Genomic DNA, 26869 nt, shown 5'->3' on the forward strand with positions numbered 1-26869 from the left:
CCGCCCGCTTCTGAAGTATTGCTAAGCGATGTGGGATCCGCATCAGATACACTCAAAATTTTCATAAAAGGTCAGCTCGTTTTGTAAAACAAAGTTGTTTTTCTTTGGTAAGGATATAAACTGAAGTAATTAATTGAAATGTGTGCCAAGCCTAGGACTTGAACCGGGGACTCCCGCTTACTAGGCAGATGTGCTAACCACGACTTCGCTGGCCGGAGTGGCCGAGCGGTTCTAGGCGCTTCAGTATGGAACCGCGCGACCACTACGGACGCAGGTTCGAATCCTGCCTCGGGCTTGGATGTGTGTGATGTCTTTAGGTTAGTTAGGTTTAAGTAGTTCTAAGTTCTAGGGGACTGATGACCTCAGATGTTAAGTCCCATAGTGCTCAGAGCCATTTTGATTTTAACCACGACGTCACTGTGGGGATGTGGCTACCACAGGTGCACAAACTGCTCTCGTCCAGAGCCCTCCCTAACATAAACTCCACTGTGGGGATGTGGCTACCACAGGTGCACAAATTGCTCTCGTCCAGAGCCCTCCCTAACATAAACTCCAAACGAAACATGTCATGAATTATCATTAATTATCTTCAATATACATAATATATGTCATCATATTGAAGTTAAACATCAATAGCTTTGTGCGCCTTCCCACATGTTTCATCACATTACTACTTGAACATCAAGCCGCTTACAGAGACGAGAAGTTTGTTTTAGGGAGGGCATTGGACTAGGGTAATCCTTGCAGGTGTGGTAGCCACGGTGGTGGTGTTGTAAGCACATCTAACCAGTAAGCAGGACACTCGACTTCAAGTCCTGGCCTTGGCACAAATTTTGATCCATTAATTCGTCTTATGTCCTTATAAAAGATTAAGTTGAGACTCATATTGAAACGTCCCCTTAGAAAAATTATACATGACTGTGCTTAAACTGACACACAATATTTTTAGCGCAACGCAATCCGACTTACTCAAACTACTGCATACTGAAGCTAGCTTACCTGCAACTGCGCAACGCTACGTGCTGTTAACAGCCATCTGCCCGACACTACAATAGCGAATATCACAAAAATGCTACCCAGCCACAGACTGCACACAGCACAGCCAGTGATTTTCATACAGAGCGCTACGTGGCGTTACCAATATAAAAACCTTAAAAGCCTACTTGCAATATGTCTCCAGCAAAATGTAATTCCATCATATGAAAAGGCATTTTTCGTTGTAACAGAATCTTCTCGTGACATTTCAATTACCAAATGTCTCCTCCGAATGCGAAAATATTGTGTTGGCGCCCACCTAGAGAAATGGTCATCATAACAACATAAACGAAATCAGAGCTCGCACGGAAAGATTTAAGTGTTTGTTTTTCCCGCGGGGTGTTCGAGAGTGGAACGGTAGAGATGTAGGTTGAAGGTGGCTCGATGAACCCTCTGCCAGGCAATTAATTGTGAATTGCAGAGTAATCATGTAGATGGAGATGTACTGCATGCTGCGCCACCTTACACCGAAGTTATAGCTTTCGCACAATCGTCGGGCATTGACAGTATATTTACTTCAGAAAGCTGATTACGATAGTCACTGAAAGATCCTTCAGACCACGTTTGATTGAAAGGGTAACAATAAGAGGTACAACAGTAAATGCTACAAGATCAAGAAAATATTATTACGTGTCATCCAGTGTTGGGTTTTTCAGGACGGGACGCTCGCGAAAGAAGAATTAAGGCCAGTACAATAAACAATCGAGACTTGATCGTTTGCTCGCAAAGTAACGCCCACGACATGCACCGTCTAAAAATATACGATAATAAGCTACACTCTGATTAAATATGATTTATTACGTACTGCATTTTTCATGTCGGTCAGTGTACAATAGCGAAAATCATGACAAAGGCAGGGATTCACGAAAGTAATTGTAAAATGTCTGAATGAACCGAATTTAGTATGAAAGTAGCATATATATATATATATATAAAAGACATAAACAGAATGAAATTTTCACTCTGCAGCGGAGTGTGTAGTAGCTCAGATGGTAGAGCACTTGCCCGCGAAAGGCAAAGATCTCGAGTGCGAGTCTCGGTCCGGCACACAGTTTTAATCTGCTACGAAGTTTCAAGACAAAAACAGTAATGAACATAAACAGTCATGACGGAGTTACATAGTTTGTTTTATAACACAAGTCACGAAATAAGGCGTCTGCATTTCCTGAATGGAAATTGGTTTAAAGACACCCACTGTCCTGTTATTGCACTGTTAGTGCTTTGTCCAATCTTTGTTCTTCCTAATTACCTCAAAAATTCTCTTAGGCATTTGTTTTGTTGGGATTTGTAGTTTTTGCAGTGAAACTGTCGCCCACTCTTCTGGTATCGCTCTTTTCAGCTCACATTCGCCCTCAAATTGTTTTCCATTACGGTGTATACGCCATATAAGTATTCCCGAAAGGTTTACCACGGGGTTCAAATAGGGGTTCAAATACGGATTACGTGCAGGCCATGGCAAGACTCGATATCTTTATCTTCAAACTACTTTTTCCTCGTACCAGAAATATACCCATATGCGTTATCTTCTTGAAATATTAGACTTTCTTCTCCTATGTTCTCATACATTTTTTAATTAGTTCTGTCTGTAGCGTCTCAGTGTGCATGTTAGAATTCATTCTAGTGTTCAGCCAAGCAATGCGTGATTCAACTGTAGCGCAGAAGACTGCCCAAATCATAACACTTCCACCGCCAAAATTCTTACCTGTTCTCAGATCGCGCCAGTAATATTGAAATCTGTCGCGCCCATCTGAATTAAAATTCTTCTCATCACTGAAGATCACTTTATCCCAATCTGAAGTCCATGGCATATGTTTTCAGCAAACTACATTCTAGTCTGTTTATGTTTGAGTGTGGGAGCGGGTTTCTGCAGTCGTTACCTAAATGCAAGATGTTAGTTTTCTGACAAACTTTGCCGTACACGTCCAGCAGTTACTGGATACTGTAAATCAGTAACAAGTTGAGAAGAATGAAGGTTTGTGCCCCTTGCTTTGCGCAAAAGCAACCCCTTTCTATGCCTCAGATAATTTTCTACTTTGCCCATATTTTCCGTTCTGTCCATATCGTGGCGCCAGTCTAAAGAAATTATCAGTCCCTGTACTTGAACAGTCGAACTTCGATACGGCGCAAAGTCGAGCACCGGCAGGTCAGACGGGAACGACAGGGAAGAGAAGGCTGTGAGAAGAAGTCGAGCACCGGCAGGTCAGACGGGAACGACAGGGAAGAGAAGGCTGTGAGAAGAAGTCAGTCCATGGCACGCTGGCCAGACCTCCCTCCAGGAGGAAAACTTTACAGCAACGGCCTCTATGTGAAGAGGACATAGCGCCGTGACACGACTGGTGACTGCCCGGTTCTATAGCACCTTCACAACTAGTTACTTCGCTTGCACACTCTATGTAGCACACACTTGGGATTGTCAACACCTTTCACCCATACTGAGACAGATTCCGATTTATTTTACGACGACTCCTGGTCCTGAGAACCAAGGCATAGTGGACATGTAGTTATGCCGCGTTATCTTAGGAGGAGTAGGCGTTCGCGGCTTACAGTTTTTAAAGTAATAGACAATATTTCTATTACTACCAAGGATTTCGTAGGCGCCCAAGTCATATTGCATTGGCCATCAGTGTTTTGCGGTGGAGTTTTGAACTTCACTCAAATTATTTTGTATGTCGTCCTCTGCTTGCCACACGTCTGTGTTACTGCAAAAGTTAAGTATTGTAATTTTCATTTTGTAACAAAACTCATTAATACGATTTGTTTGAGCGTTTGTCTAGCGAACCGAGTATGCAGGCTTCCTCGACACCACAAACTAGGCTGTTTTTACGATTAGTGTGTCCCATGTCATTGTACGTGCAGGTTTTTGCTTTTTCATCACACAATCGTGGTTGATGTACACATCACCCACTGCCACTAGTGGTGTCTGTTTCCTATTTGCAGTAATGGCACGTACGCACACAATAACACTGCGCGCCGACTGCCTCTAAACCAAGTTCTGCCCACTATACCTGATTCGTTCAGGTATTGTTATACAGGGTGTTACAAAAAGGTACTGCCAAACTTTCAGAAAACATTCCTCATACACAAAGAAAGAAAATATGTTATGTGGATATGTGTCCGGAAACGCTTACTTTCCATGTTAGAGCTCATTTTATTACTTCTCTTCAAATCACATTAATCATGGAATGTAAACACACAGCAACAGAACGTACCAACGTGACTTCAAACACTTTGTTACAGGAAATGTACAGAATCCCTGATGCGCTGATGCAGCCCTAGAGAATGGCGTATTGTATCACAGCCGCCCACAATACGAGCACGAAGAGTCTCTACATTTGGTACTGAGGTTGCGTAGACAAGAGCTTTCAAATGCCCCCATAAGTGAAAGTCAAAAGGGTTGAGGTCAGGAGAGCGTGGAGGCCATGGAATTTGTCCGCCTCTACCAATCCATCGGTCACCGAATCTGTTGTTGAGAAGCGTACGAACACTTCGACTGAAATGTGCAGGAGCTCCATCGAGCATGAACCACATGTTGTGTCGTACTTGTAAAAGGAACATGTTCTAGCAGTACAGGTAGAGTATCCCGTATGAAATCATGGGGGTGAATCGAGGAAGTACAGTACATACTGATGAAACTAAAATGAGTTCTAACTTGGAAATTAACATCTTTTTCTTTATTTGTGTGTGAGGAATGTTTCCTGAAAATTTGGCCGTACCTTTTTGTAACACCCTGTATACTTTACTGCTGACATCAAATGCGGTACTGTTTGGCTACATTTGTCGGTGTATTGGATGTCGTACCATTGCATATACATTGTGCACAATTATTCCAACTAACAAGGTTAATTTTCCTGCAAATATTCGTGCCTTTATACTGATTTCCACTACAGTAATACTAAAGTCAAGCCAAACGACGGATATCTTGGAGTTAAGAATAAACTTAACTCCATAGGACGCGAAAGGTTTAGCTACGGATTGCCACAATATTTGCTGGCGCTGAGCTTCGCCTGTACCCTCCAGCCCCACTCATCTCCGCCGCCTGGTTCGGCAGCCGGCGTCGCGGGTCAGAAGTTCAAATCCATTACGGGTCCGGCGGCTGCCGGACAGGTTTACGCCTGGTGGACGCACGGCTCTCACCGGCAGGTAGCCGTCCGCAGACGCCGAACATCCAGCAGCTCGTGCAGAGCGCCGAGACTTCTGCGAAAACCCCGCGGCTGACGAGCTGCCTTTTAATTAGCTGCTGTCAGGCGCAGCGCGGCCTAAAGACGCGCTTACTTGGCCGGCCGCAGGGCCCAGGTATGCAGTTCCGTCTGAGACGCACATCCGAAGCATAAAATACACGGCATAGCTCCAGTTTTATAAAACATTTAAAACTTAGCTTGGTGGGTACCAGGTCCAAAATTTCTACTTCAAGAAGGAAATACGGACAGTCACCACTAAGTAATCAAGAAGACTGCAGAAAAAATTGCAACTAGTACAAAAAGGCTTCTAAATTGCCTTGGCTCAGAAACATTCCCACCACAAATTCCCCTAAAACTCAATCAAAATTCACAGGCGCCATATGAAAACAATATAGCTAGACAAATTAAAAAGTTTAAAAATAATAAATCCGTACACGACGACAGAATTGCTGCAGAACTCCCAAAAACCTGTAGAATTTTCAGAGTTTAATTCGTGCTATGTGTGATGCAAAAGCCATCTTGTTTCAATCAATGTGCAGCGTCACGCTCCCTTTTCTACACAACTCGGTCCGTGTTTGCGAGTTTTTATTTCTTGCCATCAGAGAGTACATCTGTGGAGTATAAAATGCTGTGAGCCCATTTACGCTGGTCGGCCGGTGTGGCCGAGCGGTTCTAGGCGCTACAGTCTGGAACCGCGCGACCGCTACGGTCGCAGGTTCGAATCCTGCCTCGGGCATGGCTGTGTGTGATGTCCTTAGGTTGGTTAGGTTGAAGTAGTTCTAAGGTCTAGGGGACTGATGACCTCAGAAGTTAAGTCCCACAGTGTTCAGAGCCATTTGAACCATTTACGATGCGACCAATTAAGATTAAAGAAATTTGCACGTGGTGGATCAGAAACCCGAACATAAATAACCTCAATTACAAGACACGCCCAAGGACAACGTTTTGATCGTCGACTATTATTAAACTATCGTCATATGACGCTTGTCCGGTGTTCAGTGATTGTAACGTTGTGAGAATCACGACCCTTATGAGACTATTATTTGATTCAGTTTTCTTCACTGAAAACCCTTTGAAAAAGACTGATACGTGCGTATTGATAATTCTTAAATGTCAGTGAACAATATTGCCGAAAGGGCATGCCAGAAGGATCACATAAGAAGAAAACTACTCGAATAATAACAACAAAACTAACAGCTGTATTGGAAACCAACGTCTTTTGTGAAACATAAGCTACCGAATACAGCTGTTGGTTTTGGTATCACTAACTCAAGTATTTCATGTCTGGCTGCTGTCCCACTTTCCTTGATGGATTACGACGGACTAGAGGAAAAGAGTTACATGTAGACCTAAAATACCAAATACATGGTCATAGCCAACATTAAGGTAATGTTTCCCGGCATAAAAGTGAGCCGGCTGCTGTGACCGAGCGGTTCTAGGCGCTTCAATCTGGAACCACGCGACCGCTACGGTCCCAGGTTCGAATCCTGCCTACGGCATGGATGTGTGTGATGTCCTTAGGTTAGTTAGGTTTAAGTAGTTCCAAGTTCTAGGGGACTGATGACCTCATATGTTTAGCCCCATAGCGCTCAGAGCCATTTGAACCATAAAAGTGAAATTTGCTACATACTTCGTAAATACTACTCTGCAACTACCTGTGGCCCAAAATTTTTCATTGTGTATTATTGTCAAATTTATTTAAGTTTTGACGAAGTTAAAGTTGCTACGTATTATACACACAAATTTAAAAATTTTAGCAAAAGTACTAAGACTGATATTAAGAAACTGGTTCACAGATTTGTTTGTCTAATTACTTAGAATGTCCTACCACATTTTTAAAGTGGTAAGCAAATAACCATTGAGAAAATGTTCCTTATGTGACAGAATGTGTTCTGAAAGTATCCAGCAGTTTAATGATCAAACTGTTTCACAAAAGAATTGAAGAAACGTCTAGATTATAATCAACAACGCAATGACAACATTCACAAAATTTGTGTCAGTTATATCTCAAACAGTTAACGTTACATCGTGTAGGGCGCCCGCAAGCAGGCATTAGTGCCGCAACACGACGTGGCGTGGACTCGACTAATGTCTGAAATAGTGCTGGGGGGAACTGACCCCATGAAATCTACAGGGCTGTTCATAAATCCGTAAGAGTACGAGGGGGTGGACATCTCTTCTGAATAGCATATTGCAAGACATCCCAGATATGCTCAATAATGTTCATGTCTGGGGAGTTTGGTGGCCAGCGGAAGTGTTTAAACTCAGAAGAGTGTTCCTGGAGCTACTCTGTTGCAATTCTGGACGTGAAGGATGTCGCATTGTCCTGCTGGAATTGCCCAAGTCCTTCGGAATGCACAATGGACGTGAATGGATGCAGATGATCAGACATGATGCTTATGTACGTGTCAGCTTGTCGGAGACGTATCTAGATGTAATAGGGTTCCAATATCATTCCAACTGCACACGCCCCACACCAATACAAAGCTTCTACCAGCTTGAACAGTCTCCTACTGATATGCAGGGCCCATGGAGTCATGACGTTGTCTCCATACCCGTACACGTGCATCCACTCGGTACAATTTGAAACTAGACTCGTCCGTCCAGGCAACGTGTTTCAAATCTTCAACAGTCCAATATCGGTGTTGAGGGGCCCAGGCGAGGCGTAAAACTTTGCGTCGTGCAGTCATCACAGGTACCCGTGTGGGCCTGCGGTTCCGAAATCTCACATCGATGGTGTTTCATTGAATGATTCGCACTCTGACACTTGTTGATGGCCCAGCCTTGAAATCTGCAGCAATTTGCGGAAGGGTTGCACTTCTGTCACGTTGAACGATTCTCTTCAGTCGTCGTTGGCCCCGTTCTTGTAGGATCTTTTTCGGTCGTAGCGATGTCGTAGATTTGATGTTTTACCGGATTCCTGATAATCACGGTACACTTGTGAAATGATCGTACGGGAAAATCCCCACTTCATCGCTACCTCGGAGAAGCTGTATCCCATCGCTCGTGCGCCAACTGTAACACCACACCCAAATTCACTTAACTCTTGATAACTGGCATTGTAGCACGAACAACCGATCTAACAACTCCGCTAGACACTTGTCTTATATAGGCATTGCCGACCAGAGCGCCGTATTCTACCTTGTTTACATATCTCTACCTTGTTTACATATCTCTGTATTTGAATACGCATGCATACCTATATCAGTTTCTTTTGGCGCTTCAGTATATGCATCCGTGTATTTTCTTATACATCACCTCCCCCCTTTTCTTAAAAAAAAAAAAAAGGATAAGAAGAGAAAAACACCACTTATGACGCAGAACATTGGCGAACTGAGGAAATTGGGGATGACTGATGTAGTGTGCTGGTTGTGTGAATAGCTGTAGCTGTGTCTGGGTTCTCTGTCGTCTCTGGTCTTGAGAGTCTGAATTAATATGTTATCGAAAGTTGTAAAAACGGCCTTCGGAGGTGTACCAACTGTAGCTGTTCCCTATCAGTTCACTCAACTGCTGATCATCTGTCCCAGGCGTCAGACTTTGTTTCTTCAGCATGTGCTTCGTCGCCTAATAAGGAATTAATTAACAAAATGGGACAACAGGGAAGCCTCAGACCACTGAAAGTCAGTATAGTCTGACAATGCATTTATTTAGAAAAGGACACTTAAATACGAGTTACACCGTCACAAGTTTCATAAACTATTACAATAACACGGCCGCTGGGCGAGCAATGGACTTTCTGTGGGACAAGTCAAAAGGACAAAACTTCAAAAAGCAATGACGTCTTCAGAATAAAGACCGGTCCCTAGAACGAGCGCTATAATGAATTAACATTAACGAAAGAAGCTAGTCATGATTTGAGAATGCGGTCACAGTAACAGGCGTCGGACAGTAGAGCATACCACGCTAAATGTCGATTTGCAGCGCAGGTATCTCGCGGTGCAATCATAACGACAGCACAGACGCAACCATCATAGTTGCGTTGTGCGTCGTAATTTTAATCATCACGAGCAGCTCGCGTATGGCTAACACAAAGTGTTTCCAAGCCTTGCTATAAAATGGCGGTAACTGCTGCACGATGAACCTCGCGATGTCGACACCGGTAGTAACTGTAACGGAATGGGGCGGTGAGGGGTTCTCCGAGCTACTTAAAAGACTCGGTCGGTGAACTACCGCGCACCTCTGCAGTATACGTAAGTACCCTTGTAGCCAACCTAAGGTCCAGCCCACACGCAACGATCTGTCTGGGCAAATATCTGCGCACATCACATCACACAGGAGATTTGCAGGGATAAGAGATGTGCGCAAACCTGGAAGTTGGAAGTTTGAGCGAAACTGCTCAAATCCGTAGGTGCAAATAACATCTGAACAGACATGTCGGAGCGTGTGGAGAGAAGATCGCCGCAAATCTGTCGCTAAGGCGTGTTTGAGTTAGCTGTTTGTTCAGTCAGCTGCTTCTCGTCTGTGTGTGTGTGCAGAGTAAATTTTAAAATATCACACGTCAGTGTTCTTGATAGTTCGTTGCCGAATTTATGGAAATGTGTAGGACTCTTACACGTTTGTGGAAAATTAGGAGCACGGAATAGAGCGATAGGGATTTGAAGGCAGTTACTTATAATTCTTGAACAGACACAAGGGTACACATATATTCTTTGCGGACTGTTTACCGCAAAAAAGCTAAGCAAAGTAACGAAATGTATTCGATCTGGTGCCTGGGAATTGCTGGCATACTTTTTTTTTCTCCATCGTTTTCGTACATATTACTCTGAAAACGATGGAGAAAACGTATGCTGACGCTAAAACGTTAAAAACGCTTTTCTTGGATATTTGGTAAGTTCACACTTTTCATCTTTTCCACTATTTCGCACATATTTTCCGCGTTTGACTTACGAAATTCGTAACCTAATATCAGACCTTTTCGTGACAGGAATATGCATTTCATCTCATTCAATAAGAAAAATAAAGCATGTGTTAAGACGAATTATACCTGATGATGGACCCACAGGGTCCGAAATGCATCGTGTACTGAATAAAACACGAAAAGCTGTGACTGACGGCGTTTTTTAATTCATACCTCGATTTTACGGAATAATGGTTAAAAGTTGACGCGTGAAGTGCCTGAAAGTAGACGCGAACATGTGAAAAAAACGAACACGAGGAATTCCGTTTTTAATATATAAACTGTGGCCTTTGAATAACCAGAATCCACGTGCCTTGCTTTACAAGGCGTGACCGCAAACTAAATATTCACAATAGTCAAACTGTGTAGTATTTGAGCGAGTATTCTGTCACGGACACTCTGTCTCTTAATCCTTTTAGTTAAGGGTTTGGTCAGTTACCACAAGCTGGCTGTTATGGGTGAGTGTGATTGTGTGTGAACGACGAAACTGTAACACTGGATTGCCGGTGTTTCGTATCAAACAAGTCACAACATATTAAAGTTTTTACTCGCAAACTGCCTTTCAATTAAACGCTCGGCTAATCTGATACTCAAAATTATTTTGATGCGACCTTTAGAGATGTGTAGTGCGGCCAGTTTCTCCTACAGATGTTTGTAGCCGACAAACATTATGCATTTTTCTAACAGGGAAGGCGTGTGGACATGACTGCAAAAGAACAACTCCCCGAAAGGTGAGTGAAATTGTCTTCTATTTGACGGAACACAAGTAAACGCGCCATTGCAATACCACATCAAAATTCACTAGTAAATCCGAAGGACCCAGCCTCAAAGATTTCAACCATTGAATAAAATCCACCGAATTGGAGATATGATGGTCACACTTACCAACAACCCGACCGGAAGAGTGGAATGCTGACTACACGCCCCTCCTATCCGCATCCTCCGCTGAGGATGACACGGCGGTCGAACGGCCACGATGGGCCACTTGTGGCCTGAAGACGGAGTGCAATAGGGCGTAGAGGAACCCCTTCCTCGGGTAACTTTGGCGTGTCATAGCACCAGGATGAAGTTCCATGCGTAATCTCTGCAGAAATTTTCTAGCTTAAATCTTCTGGCAACGCGCTTTATTTCAAAGGCGAAAGAGTCTTGCGCTTAATCCTTTCTGTGCGGTCACTAGAGAGTCTTTTGCGAGCCGCATCGTTGAGGAGTGTATCCATTTTAAGTACGTAATACTCCCACGTTGTCGAGACTGTGACAGTGTTTATTAAGAGGCAATTGAAATTAGTTTGGCAGAAAATATTGCTTAATAAATACAATGGCTTTCCTCTTGTCAGGATGTGAAACCTTACTATACTGCATCAAAACAGGACGTTTCTTCACGAGGCCACCCCAAGTCTCTGAAATTATCTTTTAGTTCGATGTATCGTTGTCTCCTGTGTTCTCCTAAGGGCGGCACCACCAGCCCATCCTTGGAGGGCAGAAACTTTGACGGGCAGCGCTTACGCAGTGCGCGCTGCGGAGACCTTTTTATAGGAAGACTAATTGAAGCATTGTCGTCAGTTTTAGCGGGACTCAGCAGCAGCAGCAGCAGCGGCTTTTTCCTGAAAATTGTGGACAGATGGATCGCCGAAATATTGAATCATGTTGATTTTAGGATCCGGCAACAAACCCGTGGAGACCTTTAAGACTTACTGCGCCGGGGATGCCTTCAAAGTCACATACAGGGTGTTTCAAAATCTCTGCATCAAACGTCCAGCGGTAATAGATCATGTCATGAGAACAATTTATGCCGAAAGCTTTCGATTTAAATCCGAATTTGACCCAGAGCTTTTTATCAAAAGACTAAGTCGCAGAAGAATTCGTACCCATTCTACTTGTTGTTTGCCGTGCTGCCGGCTTTCTCCCCTGAGGCCGACTGCATGCTACCGCTGCAGCGGCTGTTGCGGCGGCCGTTCACCTGGGTCGCCATCGCCATCGCCACGCCGGTCCAGTCCGCTCCGCTCTCCTTGGGCGACCTTGCATTGTCCCGCCTAGCCCCGCCCCCTGCGATACAGCGCCGGGCGCTGCTAGCTGCTAGCGGGACACGAACCAGTCCTCCGCTGCAGTGCTGCCAGCTGTCGGCACACTTTGGCCTTACTCTCGGAACAAGTTACCCTGTGCCCGCTTCCTCGGGTTAGCCTACTTCAGGGAGAAGAGGCGACTCCGGTTTGGAAAGCTGACGTTAATGGTCGGGAGAGCGGCTTGCAGACGACACGTCCTCCAGTGGTCTCCACTAACCAGAGAGTTAAGCACATAACACCACTATTAGACGCGACACAACTTGCAGACGACGAAGGTCATATTTAACAACCGGTATTTTGCTGTACTGTTCGCCTGTCAGGTCCGAATGTATGTTACTCACACAAACATATACCGGTTTTCAGAGCACTAGTTGTTTTACACCAGTGTCGGAGTTGGTGGTGTAGTGGTAAAGTGCGACCCTAGATACCGTAGCGTCGCGGTATCGAATCTCTACGAGATAACGGAATTTTTCAATCTGCATCTATGCAACACCTCTCATTGACATAAGGACATCCCAGTAGTTCAAACTCCACGTTAAACAGTAGATCCCCTTGCGCGAGTAGCATTAGTGGGGTAGGTTAAGGGCACGGAAGTCGGCGAAGCAGCGACCAATTGAAAGAATTTCCGAACACGCGGCTGAACATTGCTCTTAAGGACTCCTAGACAATAATGCCATACTAATTTACTTTTCCATTAATGATACCCATAAATAACTTGACACGATTTCGTGAGTCCGGTGAAGTAAACAGTACCTTCATAACAGGGTCTTTCGATAAGTAACGCAACACTTTTTTTCTGAAAGCAGGTTGCTTTATATCCAGGATTCCAAAACCCCATATTATTCCCCATTCTTTTGGCTACAAAACCTTATTTTTCAATATAATCTCCGTTCAGAGCCATGGCCTTAAACCACCTTCCTGCGAGGGCCTGTATGCCCGCAATATTACCACTCTGCTGGTCGACATTGGAGCATAGGTGTTGCTGCATCAATAACCTCTCCATCAGACACGTACTGCTTCCCGCGGAGTGCATCCTTCACTGGGCAAAACAGGTGAATGTCGGAAGGTGCGAGATCCGGGCTGTAGGGTGAATGATGAATAACAGTCTAATGTCGTTTTGTGACCACCTCTGGGGTGCGCATACTTCTGTGTAGCGCCACTCCACGAACTGCTGTTTTGTTTCCGGTTCGAAGAGGTGTAACCAAGGCGTATTAAATTTCAAGGAAAAGAAATAAAAACTTAATAGAATCAAATTTTCAGCCTGCAGCGGAGTGTGCGCTGATACTAAACTTCCTGGCAGATTAAAACTGTGTGCCGGACCGAGACTCGAACTCGGGACCTTTGCCTTTCGCGGGCAAGTGATCTACCAGCTGAGGTACCCAAGCACGACTCACGCCCCGTCCTCACAGCTTTAGTTCTGCCAATATCTGATCCCCTACATTTCATTCTTTACAGATGCTCTCCTGCAGAGCTTCTGTAACGAGCACTTGCCCGCGAAAGGCAAAGGTCCCGAGTTCGAGTCTCGGTCCGGCACACAGTTTTAATCTGCTAGGAAGTTTCAAAAACTTAACAGTTTGCCGATGACACTCTAAATCTGGCAGAGTCGGCTAAGGACTTGGAACAGAAGTTGAACGGAATGGTGGGGTCTTTGAAAAGATATAAGATGAACGTCCATAAAAGTAAATCAAAGAGAGTTGAATGGTGTCGAATTAAATCAGACAATGATGAGGGAATCTGGCTGTTAAATAAGACGCTTAAAGTAGTGAGTGAGTTTTGCTAGTTAGCAAAATAATGAATGATGGCCGAAGTAGAGAGGATATAAAACGCAGACTGGCTGCAGCAAGAAAACTATTTCCAAAAAATAGCAATTTGTTAACATCAGGAATAAATTCAACTGTTACGAAGTCTCCTTTGAAGGTAATGGTATGGGATGCACCTTTACTCGGAACTGAAACGTGAGCGATAAACAGTTTCAACAAGAAGAGAGTACAAGCTTTTTAAATATGCTTTTACAGAAGAGCGTTGAAGATTAGATGTTAAGAACGAATAAGTATGACACAAGTGGGCGAAGAGAAGACATCAGTTCATAAGACACATCCTGAGGCGTCAATAAAGTGTGTGTGTGTGTGTGTGTGTGTGTGTGTGTGTGTGTGTGTGTGTGTGTGTGTGTGTGTGTGTATGTATGTGTGTGTGTGTGTGTGTGTATAGGGGGGCTGCTAATAATTGTAGACGAATACCGCTTTAAGCAGGTTCATATGGATACACGTTGCAGTGCAGCAGTTGTGCAGAAACTAAGAGGTTGCACACCGTAGACTAGAGTGAAGAGCTGCATCAAACCAGGTCTCGTAGTGAGGACCACAACAGCAGGACCACACTTTCCTAATTGATGTGAGTAAACTCATAAGGAGTAGGGGATAAGGAGATAGAGAGTACTCAAGAAGAAATGTTTAAAAATCTTGCGTACAAAAGTGTTCTATTACTCACCTTAATCACGCATGTTGTGGAAAATAGTGCGAAATGGTCACTGGTGGAACATTACCGTAAGTCAACTTTTTTTGTGGTTAGGAATGAGTACAGGTACGTTCCTAGGGAATGTTTTGGCACTAGTCAGTGATGGTGATGGTGTACGGTAGCTTTTGCGACTAAAACAGATGAGGTAAAGCAGATTATAAATTAGCCAGACCGAGCGGAGCGGCACAGTGGTTAGCACACTGGATTCGCATTCGGGAGGACGACGGTTCAAACCCGCGTTCAGCCATCCTGATTTAGGTTTTCCGTGCTTTCCCTCAGTCGACTCAGGCAAATGCCGGGATGGTCCCTTTGAAAGGGTACGGCCAATTTCCTTCCCCATACGTCCCTAATCCGATGGGACCGATGACATCGCTGTTTGGTCCTCTCCCACAAACCAACCAACCAAACAAACAAATTAGCCAGCTACACAGGATATAGGCCTGCTACAAAGCACTTCGACTAGGGTAATTCATCAATTGATCAGAATTTATGTACTTCTTTCCGCCTAATAAAGATATTATGTATTTCTTTTCAAATTAATTCAGGAAGTTACATACGCGAACTATTTTTGGGAAATCGGTTTACGGAATACAGATTCGGGAGCCAGTCTAATCGTAGTGATAGTAATGCAAAGATCGTACGACAGCACTAAACTCATCTTTTTCTAGACTTTTTTTATATATTATCTCTTACTAAGGAATACGACAGGGCTTCGCAAGTAAGTTACCTGTGCGCAGACGCTGACGAACAGATTTGGATCCGGAGGGTGCAGTATACTTGCTCTGGATTAGGCGTCAGAAGCGGAAGTCTCACCGAGTAGTGGCAGCTAAAGCCTGCCTCAATTCACGCAAACTTCTCGGAGCTGGTCCAATGAGCACTCACCCCGCTCTGCAGAATTCAAAGTTTTTTAAATAGGTGACACATTAATTCTAGGGAACTGGGTGTGACCTTAAGAGCTTCCCAATTATTAAATAAGCAGTAAATCCCCAACCATCGATTTTTTTTATAGAATCGGACTCTCACCTATAAAACAGCTTAAAACCTCTGGTTACTTTACAAATAAGTTAATAGGCTAAATATTTGAGATTGAGCATGTAAGCGAGAAAAAGTTTAGAAAACGCTATTAATATTTGAAGTTTGTTGTAAGTCACTAATTACTCTAATTATCAAAAAGTGAATGGGTACAGTCTTCATAATTCCACTCCGTTTTAAGTAAAAGGTAGTTTCCACTTATTTCACCTATGCTGTCAGATCTTCTGAACTGTGCGTCGTACAATGACATAATATTGCAAATACATTCGGTGTAAGGTGGACAATATCTGGCCGGCCGCGGTGACCGTGCGGTTCTAACGCTGCAGTCCGGAACCGCGGGGCTGCTACAGTCGCAGGTTCGAATCCTGCCTCGGGCATGGGTGTGTGTGATGTCCTTAGGTTAGTTAGGTTTAAGTAGTTCTAAGTTCCAGGGGACTTATGACCTAAGATGTTGAGTCCCATAGTGCTCAGAGCCATTTGAACCGTTTTTGACAATATCTGCAAAATATGTTGCAAGTAGAATTGGTAGTAAAGAAGTTGGTAAGCACTGCCATTGCCAAATAACACTCCGTCTTCAGGCCACAAGTGTTCCATCGGGAACATCCGACCGCCGTGTCATCCTCTCCAGAGGATGCGGATAGGAGGGGCGTGTGGTCAGCACACCGCTCTCCTGGTCGCTATGATGGTTTTCTTTGACCGGAGCCGCTACTGTTCGGTCTAGTAGCTCCTCGATTGGTATCACGAGGCTGAATGCACCCCGAAAAATGGCAACAGCCCATGGCGGCCCGGATGGTCACCCATCCAAGTGTCGGCCTCGCCCGACAGCGCTTAACTTCGGTGAGCTGACGGGAACCGGTGTATCCACTGCGGCAAGGCCGTTGCCGCCATTGCCAAATACTGGATGAGTATAGTATGGACAATTTGCGCGCTGTGAGTTACACTGCCTCAAAATGTAAATTGTGCACATTTTATAACTGTAATAACTTGTCTTGCGCTAAATCTGTAACATATATCTCTGAAGAGGAGGTTCTGACACTATTTTAAATTTATAAATTCGTTCAATAATTACTCGAGATATTGAAAACCTAATTTTTGTTGCCCCGGAAGCAGTTAGATGGCCAACCTGCACTGGAACTGTTCGATGGGTTAGCCATTTATTAATATACGATTACACCGTAGGGGGCGGGGAGATTCAAGTTTGGCTTTTACTAAACAAGTAACGAAAACTTCCCAAAGTCTTGATTACGTCTATCACAGAGGTTTCAGTCACAGTTAACTGTATTGCTGGAACGGTTTGCTTCAGTCAAAAATATGAATTATGTGTATGTGTTTGTGGTAGAATAACTTTTCGATGACTTACTCGAGTATACTTAATGCACATACTTGATTATGTCTTTAATTTTTTTAGTGCGTTTCAATAATGATCTTAGCCAATGCCATGTGATATTGAGGCAGAGAAATCGTTAACAGAAATATTGAGGGCGGGGGGGGGGGGGGGGGGGGGATGTTGGAGATGTTTTTAGATTATACCCGAGGAAATATGTCCCGGACAAAAATATGAAGGTTTCAGGTGCTGACTTGCCCAACAATGTACATGTCGCTTGCAACCTATTGTTTTATGGACACTCCAAGAATCAATTCATTTCATTAGGGTAAACATGCATGAGAAATATAAGACTGACAGATCAGACGTAGAAATGTTTGCGACGTTTGATTTGACTGGCCTGCTCACAGCCCTGACTTGTACACTTAGGAATACCCTTTGGGATGAGTTAGAACGTAGACTTCGTTCCAGACCGCAGCGTCGGATGTCACTGTCTTTTCTTCTGGTTTCTGCTCTTGAGAAAGAATGGGCTTCCATTTCTCCACTGACATCCAAACACCTCATTGAAAGTGTCCCCATCATGGTCACAAAGGCGAAGGATGGGCACACCCGTATTAATGTCCATCAGTAGGTGCCGGATACTTTTGGTCATTGTGAACAATATGGAATGTGATGCAAATAAGGTGGATGGCATCGGGACGACACTAGAAGTAAACGAATGGTGTATAATTACAGCTACATCTATATTCCGCAGAGTGTACGTCTGGTATCAATATAATTTATCCCTCTTCCCCTCTCCCCCGCCATCCTTTTCCGTTCTATGTGCGACTGATAGAGGGAAGAGTGATTGTCGGTAAGCCTCGGTCTGAATTTTAATTTCCATAACCATCTCCAACAGAATGTGGTGCGTACACGGTGAAGATCCCACAACAGACACAGTTGTAATGTTCCAGTAAGTGTCATGAGGCAAACAGTTTCTGAAAACGGTATTCTCTAAAAATAGTTTATGCTAATATGTTAAGACGAACTACTGCTGATTAGCGTGTCACATATGGGATCCACGAACGGGCTTCATATTCTAACTGACCCTTGTATATTGCGAATTTAATCATGTGACAGGCACATAAGATTGATTCGTCTCACATATGGAAAATTAAAAATTGTCGAAGATGTTTTAAAAGAGAACTTACGGGAGAAAATGAAGTGTGGGACAATGAAAAAGTATGTTTTTCAAGTGATTTAAATCAGTTCATATGTGTTTTTCAATACTTGCGTATTCCAAACTAGGCTGTAATCACGATAAATAGAAACTGGGGTAAGTGAAGCATCCACTGCTCTGCCGAGGCAACGTAGGCAATTGGCTGAGTGTGCAGCCATGCGATAAGTAGCCGTGTTTTCTTACAGGGCTGGCAACCCGTGACGGCAAACCGTTAGGAGGTAGTCCACAGAGCCTTCTACATCTTCCGGGTTTCTAAGCTGCAGCTGCACCCAACGTCGCCCGTGAGTACGTTTTCAACATTTCCTTGAAACGATCTTTCTCTCTATTTCCGTGTATTGCTTCCACCATCATACGAGGTGCATTCAAGTTCTAAGGCCTCCGATTTTTGTCTAATTAACTGCTCACCCGAAATCGATGAAACTGGCGTTACTTCTCGTCGTAATCACCCTGCAGACGTACACATTTTTCACAACGCTGACGCCGATTCCATGGCAGCGGCGAAAACTTCTTTAGGAGTCTGTTTTGACCACTGGAATATCGCTGAGGCAATAGCAGCACGGCTGGTGAATGTACGGCCACGGAGAGTGTCTTTCATTGTTGGAAAAAGCCAAAAGTCACTAGGAGCCAGGTCAGGTGAGTAGGGAGCATGAGGAATCACTTCAAAGTTGTTATCACGAAGAAACTGTTGTGTAACGTTACCTCGATGTGCGGGTGCATTGTCTTGGTGAAGCAGCACACGCGCAGCCCTTCCCGGACGTTTTTGTTACAGTGCAGGAAGGAATTTGTTCTTCAAAACATTTTCGTAGGATGCACCTGTTACCGTAGTGCCCTTTGGAACGCAGTGGGTAAGGATTACGCCCTCGCTGTCCCAGAACATGGACACAATCATTTTTTCAGCACTGGCGGTTACCCGAATTTTTTTTGGTGGTGGTGAATCCGTGTGCTTCCATTGAGCTGACTGGCGCTTTGATTCTGGATTGAAAAATGACATCCACGTCTCATCCATTGTCACAACCGACGAAAAAGAGGGCCCATTCATGCTGTCGTTGCGCGTCAACATTGCTTGGTAACATGCCACACGGGCAGCCATGTGGTCGTCCGTCAGCATTCGTATCACCCACCTGGATGACACTTTTCGCATTTTCAAGTCGTCATGCAGGATTGTGTGCACAGAACCCACAGAAATGCCAACTCTGGAGGCGATCTGTTCAACAGTCATTCGGCGATCTCCCAAAACAATTCTCTCCGTTTTCTCGATCATGTCGTCAGACCGGCCTGTGCGAGCCCGAGGTTGTTTCAGTTTGTTGTCACACAATGTTCTGCCTTCATTAAACTGTCGCACCCACGAACGCACTTTCAACACATCCATAACTCCATTACCACATGCCTCCTTCAACTGTCGATGAATTGCAGTTGGTTTCACACCACGCAAATTCAGAAAAACGAATGATTGCACGCTGTTCAAGTAAGGAAAACGTCGCCATTTTAAGCATTTAAAACAGTTCTCATTCTCGCCGCTGGGGGTAAAATTCCATCTGCTGTTCGGTGCTGCCATCTCTGGGACGTATTGACAATGAACGCGGCCTCATTTTAAAAAAAATGCGCATGTTTCTATCTCTTTCCAGTCCGGAGAAAAAAAATCGGAAGCCTTAGAACTTGAATGCACCTCGTATATCTTGCCTAAACTCGCCTCCCCTGTGTGTTGGTGCATTTTTGCCAACTCAGCAACCGAGTTGGAGCGGTAAATAGGAGGTTCAAAATGTTTAAAATTGCTCTGAGTACTATGGGACTTAACTTCTGATGTCATCAGTCCCCTAAAACTCAGAACTACTCAAACCTAACTAACCTAAAGACATCACACACATCCATGCCCGAGGCAGGATTCGAACCGGCGACTGTAGTGATCTCGTGGCTCCATACTGTAGCGCTTAGAACCGCTCGGTCACCCTGGCCGGCCTACATGCTAGGTTCACATCATTTTTTAACTGTACCTAACGAGAGTTTTCAGGCAGTTCACGGTCATTAAGCTCTTAAAATAACTCACTACATGCAATTCAGATCGCGCTACAGGTTTCACCCAATATACATGTAAAATATGACATACAAACGGAAGAGATTGACATTGTTGAATGCTGGTGACTAAAAGTTGACACTAAATTTAGTTGAGAATACAACGAAATTGCAGAACTGCCTACACAAATCTTTCTTTGTACTGCGAATGGTGTCAGATATATTTGATGCGCAAATTTTAAAAAAAGAAAGTAGATATTCTTTGCGTGCTTTCATTGCACATGTCATTCGGTAACGCTTTTTCGGATAGTTCATGAAATCAGTGAAGAGTTTTCTGATTCCAAAAGTATTTAATACGAACTATTTGTAGTGTGAATTCAAGAATGTCTTGCAGACCTCTGCTGAAGGAACTGAGTATAGTTACTACTGATTTTCAGTATGCGTGCTTCAAAAAGATTGATTCGATTTCACGAATAAAGATAGAAACTTGGAGTAAATTTTAACTTAATTCAGCGACTGTAGGAGTTGGCGTTGGAGCTAGTTGTAAGTTGTCGGTTCAAGCAGTTGCCGGTAGATGATAGTTTGTTGTCGTTATCGTTGTTGTTGTTTTCAATCCGACGACTGGTTCCATGCGTCTCAACACGCTGCTCTATCTTGTGGAAGCTCCTCATTTCGCATAATTACTGCAACATACACTCAGTTCAACTGCTTAATGTGTACATCCTTTGGTCTCCCTCTGCCAATTTTACTTCTCACAGTTCCCTCATTTAGTAAGTTGACGATTCCTTGATACCCCAGGATGTGTCCTGTCAGCTAGTCCCTTCTTTTAAATCAAGTTGCGCCACAAATTTCTTTTTCTCTAGCTCGATTCAGTACCTCTTCATTAGTTTCTCGTTCTACCAGTCTACTCTTTCAGCATTCCTCTGTAACATTAGCATTCCTATGTAACACCAAATTTCAAAATTCATGTTCAAAATGGGTAAAATGGTCCAAAGGACTATGGGACTTAACATCTGATGTCATCAGTCCCCTACACTTAGAACTACTTAAACCAAATGAAGCTAAGGACATCACTCACATCCATGCCCGAGGCAGGATTCGAACCTGTGACCGTAGCAGCATCGCGCTTCCAGACTGAAGCGCCTAGAACCGCTCGGTCACCACGACCGGCTAAAATTTGAGTACATTTCACTTTCGTACAAGGCTATATTCCATAAAAAAAACTCCAGAAAAGAATTCCTATCTCTTAAATTTATATTCAGCGTTAGCAAATTACTCTTTTTCAGAAAATCGTTTCTTTTTATAACCAATACGCATTTTATGTCCTACCATCTTCGACCATCATCAGTTATTTCGCTGCCCAAATAATCAAACTCATTGACTACTTTTAGTGTCTCGTTTCCTAATCTAATTTCCCTCAACATCGCCTGATTTAATTCGACTGCATTCCGTTACCCTTGTTTTACTTTTCTTGATGTTCATCTTGTCTCAATTCAATCGCGCTTCCACTTTACAAGAATTTTGCCACTTCTGGCAGAGTTACAATACTATCGACAATCCTTTTTTATTTCTTCTACCAGAACTTAATTCACTTTACAAATTTCTCCTTGGCTTTCTCTACTGCTTGCTCAGTGTGCAGATTAACATCGGCGACAGGCGCCAACCATTTTCAGCTACTGCTTCTCTGTCATGTCTTTCTATTCTTATAACTGCCGTCTGTTTTCAGGACAAGTTGTAAATGACTTATCCCTGCTACTTCCAGAATTTCGAAAAGCAAGATATCGTCTTCTGAAAACGAATGAAGCCTTTCCAGGCACGCTATATTGTGCGAACCCATTGACTCAGTTCATGGAATCAGTACCAGGTATAAAGCCGTCCGCAGACTCAGGCCGAGATGAGTCGGAGGATGGGGGGAGAGGGGGGGGGGGGTTGCAAGAGGGAGGGACTACTTGCCACCTCCTGGAATCTGGGTGGGTAGTGCCTTTCTTATTCGTTATAGATTTCCCTCGAATTTCCGGCAGTCATTGTCTGCGGCTCCACTGAACTACAGATTTGACATTGCCGACAGCGACCAGAGGTAATGAAGCTTAAGCAATCACTATATAGCTTCTCTTTCCTTAGTTGTCATTCCGTTCACAGGAAATTTGTTCGATTCGTTGGCGTGACTGCGGTTTCAGAGCTTATCTGCAGCCAAGATGGACACGAACCTTTACAGAGAAGTACCAGTATATTGGGTTCAGTCTTTTTCTGTCGCTTCGTCGTTGAACGCTTACTTAACCCAACACCCTGGCGTTACGGGTTCCGTTACTATTTCCAACACACTAAACATGGTAGCAGCTTACGTGCCAGTCATCCATCCTTATTTCCCGTAAGTACGCGCCCTCTCCTTGATGCACAACGCAATCACATTTGTCTGTGGAAGAAGAAAACCCACGCTTCATTGCGGATTGTCTGTTCATTTTTACACGTCAGAGCTATTACTGTACACTTGGAGGAACGCAGTAGGGTTATACTGTAAGTATCTATGAGGGGCTTTCAGTAAGTAATGCAACACATTTTTCTCTCGGCCACTTTCATTAAAAAAAAAAAGCGAAATTTGTTGTGTTTCCGCTTCAGCCCCTATAATTTCATGAAGTTTCGATACGTGGCGGCGCTATAAGTAGCCTACAAAATGGCGTCTATAAGGAGATGCATTCCAAGCAAAAAGCTGTCATTGAGTTTCTTTTGGCGGAAAACCATAACATTGCAGATATTCGCAGCTGCTCAAACCTGTCTGTGAACAAAAGCGCGGTGAGTCGTTGCGCGAGGCGCCTGTCGTCATCACCACAAGGTCCGCATACCCGTCCGATCTCCCGCGTGCAATCTATCAGCTGTGACTACTGCGAAACGTGCGGACACACTCATTCGAGATGAGCGAAGGCTCTCAAAAAAACACCTCGTCGCTCAACTGGCCATCCGTTTTGGCAGTGGGGACACACTCTTCCACCAGTTGGGGTACCCAAATGTGTGTACTCGCTGTGTTCCTCGCCCCCTAGCAGAAAATCTTTTAATAGCAACGAAGGACCATATGTGCGTAGTTGCTTGCGCATTACGTCGCTCATCGTGACAATTTTTTGTCGAACATCGTCATAGGCGTTGGAACATGGGTTCACCACATCGAACCGGAAATCAAGCGGCATTCCATGATGGAATGGCACCCCACCCTCACTCTAAAGGAAAAGTTCAAAGCCTTACCCTCTGCCCGTAAAATCATAGCGCACGGACTTCTGGGACTCTGAAGGGGTTATTCTGTTTGGTATCTTCCCTCATGGTGCAACGATCAACTCGGAAGTGTGTTATGCCACCCTCGGGAAATTAAAGATACGACTTCAGCTTGTTCGTCTCCATAAAATTGCAAACGAGCTTCTCCTTCTCCATGGCAACTCAGCACCTCATTCGTACAAGTGTTGTGCACCCGAGAGGAGCTCACGAAACTTTATTGGACTGTTCTCCCTCGTCTACCCTACAGCCGGGATCTCGCACCTTCCGACTTCCATCTCTTTAGCCCAATGGATGATGCACTCTGCGGGACGCGCTATGTGGGTGATTGGGAAGTTGCTGATGCAGCAAGACGTTGGCTCCGACGTCTGTCAGTAGAGTGGTACCAAGCGTACACACAGTCTCTCGTAATACGTTGGCGCAAGGGCGTCGTGTTAAACGGAGATAACGCTGAAAAACAGGATTTCGTGGCCAAAAGAGTGGGGAATAATAAGATGTATTGGAATCCTGAATTAAACCAACCTGCTTTCTGAAAAAAAAAAGTGTTTTGACTACTTATTGAACGCCCCTCGTTTTTTTTAGTTTTCACTCTGTTCACGGGAAATTACTTTGATTCCTTGGTGCGGCTGCTATTTCACGCTGATCTACAGTCTAGATAAATATGTACGTTTACAGAACCGTACCGGTAGTATGTGTTCAGTCGTTTTCTCTCGCTTCGTCGTTCAGCCCTTATTAAACTGTGGAAAGGAGCCGGTCTAACTCAGAGCCCTAGAGCACGGGTTCTGTCGCCAATTCCCACCATGTAAACATGGTATACGTGCCAGCCATCCGTCATTCGGAAGAACGCAGCCATGCTATACTGTAGGTATGTACATTTATATTTAATCTGTGGATCGAAAAACATTAATCGAAGAACGCAAATGACATTTTTTGCGCTAGATATTTGAAGGTCGAAAAACGTACTCTCCACAAATGACTTTCTCGAAATCTGTTGCACAATAATCAGACAGACTGAAGAGACGAGGATTACCTTGGTGCAGTCCTAGGCCGGTCAAACTTGATTCAAGTGGCCAATTTAAGGATGGTTTTGGGATGTTCTCCACAGTCATCTAGTCATGTATTGGCCGTGGGCGACTACCCAATTAACCCAAATAAATGTAGCTTAGAAAACACGTTTTGTCCATTTTCATCTATGCCAATTGGCCCCAAAAATTAGAAATCATGAAATTAATTCATCAAATCTTTTAACCTGAACAGATGCGAAGTTCAATGAGCAAAGTGTTCAGTTTGGCATCAAAGTTGAATAAATCTTTTGAAATAGTTTATTGCCTGTGTATTGACTTCGGGGGCAGGGGTGTATTAATGCGGCATTTTTATTGATGTCCAGCGAGATGTTATCAATCATTCTGATTTTTTCCTATTTCAAATTTTTAATTTTTAGGTACAGCCTTTCGTTATCGGAGTAGAGCAAATTGTTGTTAATATTTTTTAGCATTATTTGATAACTTGATGGATTCCTTGGGTTTAATTGTATGAGGAAATAATACTAGGTCGTTGAATCAAAAAACATAAAAATTATACTTGCCCGCGACAGGCAAAGGTCCCGAGTTCGAGTCTCGGTCTGGCACACTGTTTTAATCTACCAGGAAGTTTCATATCAGCGTACACTTCGCTACAGAGTGAACATCTCATTCTGGAAACATCCCTCAGACTGTGGCTAAGCCATGTCTCCGCAATATCCTTTCTTCCGGATGTGCTAGTTCTGATGGTTCACAGAACTTCTGTTAAGTTTTGAAGGTAGGAGACGAGGTACTGGCAGAAGTATAGCTGAGAGGACGGGGCGTGAGTCATGCATGGGTAGCTCAGCCGGTAGAATACTTGCCGGCGAAAAGCAGAGGTCCCGAGTTCTAGTCTCGGTCCATCACACAGTTTTAATCTGCCAGGAAGTTTCATATCAACGCACACTCCGCTGCAGAATGAAAATTTCATTCTGAAAAAAAAAAAAAAATACTTTGCGCAAAATGTCGAAATATACTTACCGTTTCGGTACCGAAGTAAACTACGTTGAAAATACTAAGTAGATAACTGGAAATCATTTAGATACAATAAGTTCCTTGTATATTTGGTCCTTTGGGCACTAAACGTTTTCACAGTCATCGAAACTATTATATACAATCTGCAAGGTTTTGAATCCTGCACCCTCCCCCCTTTCCCCCAGGCAAAATTTATGCGACCTCCGTGACCATAGATGAGGGCAGTCTCCTATCATAAATAAGTAAAGTCTTTATGGTAAACCAAAAGCAATGATCTCGAATCACATCCCTACTCATCATCAAAAAGAGTGTTTTGAAGGTGAAGTTCAACACAGAATGGAGATAGCAGCCCTAATGAGATTTTAATGACTGTCTGTCGCTAAGCGAGACCGTCTTGGATAAAAATGACATTCTATCGGTAGAGAAAGATGTTAATGTGTTCTGATCTTATGTTTATTTGAGATAAAGACCACATTTTATGACCTGTTACGGCCCGCTGTCATCACCTTCAGATGGTACAATAGAAAAGAAGAGAGCAGTCTGTATTGAAATCTTAAATACATTTTTATTATGAGATCTTGATACAGGTTTTCCCCTTTTTTTCCAATTGTAGCATACGAATGTAACCATTGTGGCCGAAACAGGATGTGATTGTGTCATAAATATGATTGTGTCTGAAATAAACAGAAGTTAAGATACTGCTTGACATGTAGGGAAGTAAAGAAATCCAGATTAGCCTATATCGTTGTCTGAATCGTGCTATCCGGTAGCAAATTATTTGCCTGGGAGGAAGCGTTAATTGTGCAGTGCCTGCAAGCAACAAAGGGCTGTAAAACGGACTGGAGGAGAAGAGCTATCCGGGACCTGCGACCTGACAGAGGTCAGGCGAGTTTGGCGGTGGCGTTTTTAGTACCAGAAGGCAGGGGCTGACGCCGTGTGCGGGAGGTCGCGCAGTAGCGCCAGCTAATTGAGTCTGCCGGCAACTTCATTTTACGGCCGCTTTTGTTTCAGTTGATCACAAAAAGGCTGGCCAGGGGAAAGAGGGCTGCCTAAAGGCAACATTCCAGCGCGGATCTCTTGGAAAAATGGCAGCGCGACCTGTGCTTAAAACAGGGGTGCCACGAGATTTTCCGACTTCCCGACTGCTAACAGCCTGTTGCTGTAAAGCACAGCCAGTTTCTGAGACCACGATGAAACGGCGTGATGCAGTTCGCGGTATGCGAATCTGATGTAATGGATGAAGGAAAGCTGCCCATAGTCCCGAAGCTTGGTTTTACGGTGAGTTAGGCGTCGTTCTAATAGTAGAGGAAAT

General features: G+C 44.0%; 1 protein-coding gene and 1 pseudogene across 3 annotated transcripts in view; one reads left to right on the forward strand and one right to left on the reverse strand.

Moving 5' to 3' along the window:
* The window catches only part of LOC126282165 (leucine-rich repeat-containing protein 24-like), a 341384-nt gene that overhangs the window by 249999 nt on the left and 64516 nt on the right, over nt 1–26869 (forward strand). Inside the window, exon 3 of one of the 3 annotated variants that reach the window (XM_049981688.1) lies at nt 18442–18541. The exons of 1 other annotated variant lie outside the window; for it this stretch is intronic. The gene's annotated coding sequence lies outside the window, so the exon portion shown is untranslated. The remainder of the gene's footprint in view (nt 1–18441; nt 18542–26869) is intronic. One more of the 3 variants, XM_049981686.1, reaches the window with a different exon arrangement.
* On the reverse strand, nt 16479–16596 carry LOC126282542 (5S ribosomal RNA; annotated as a pseudogene).

Source organism: Schistocerca gregaria, chromosome 7, assembly GCF_023897955.1.
Source record: "Schistocerca gregaria isolate iqSchGreg1 chromosome 7, iqSchGreg1.2, whole genome shotgun sequence".
NCBI lineage: Eukaryota > Metazoa > Arthropoda > Insecta > Orthoptera > Acrididae > Schistocerca > Schistocerca gregaria.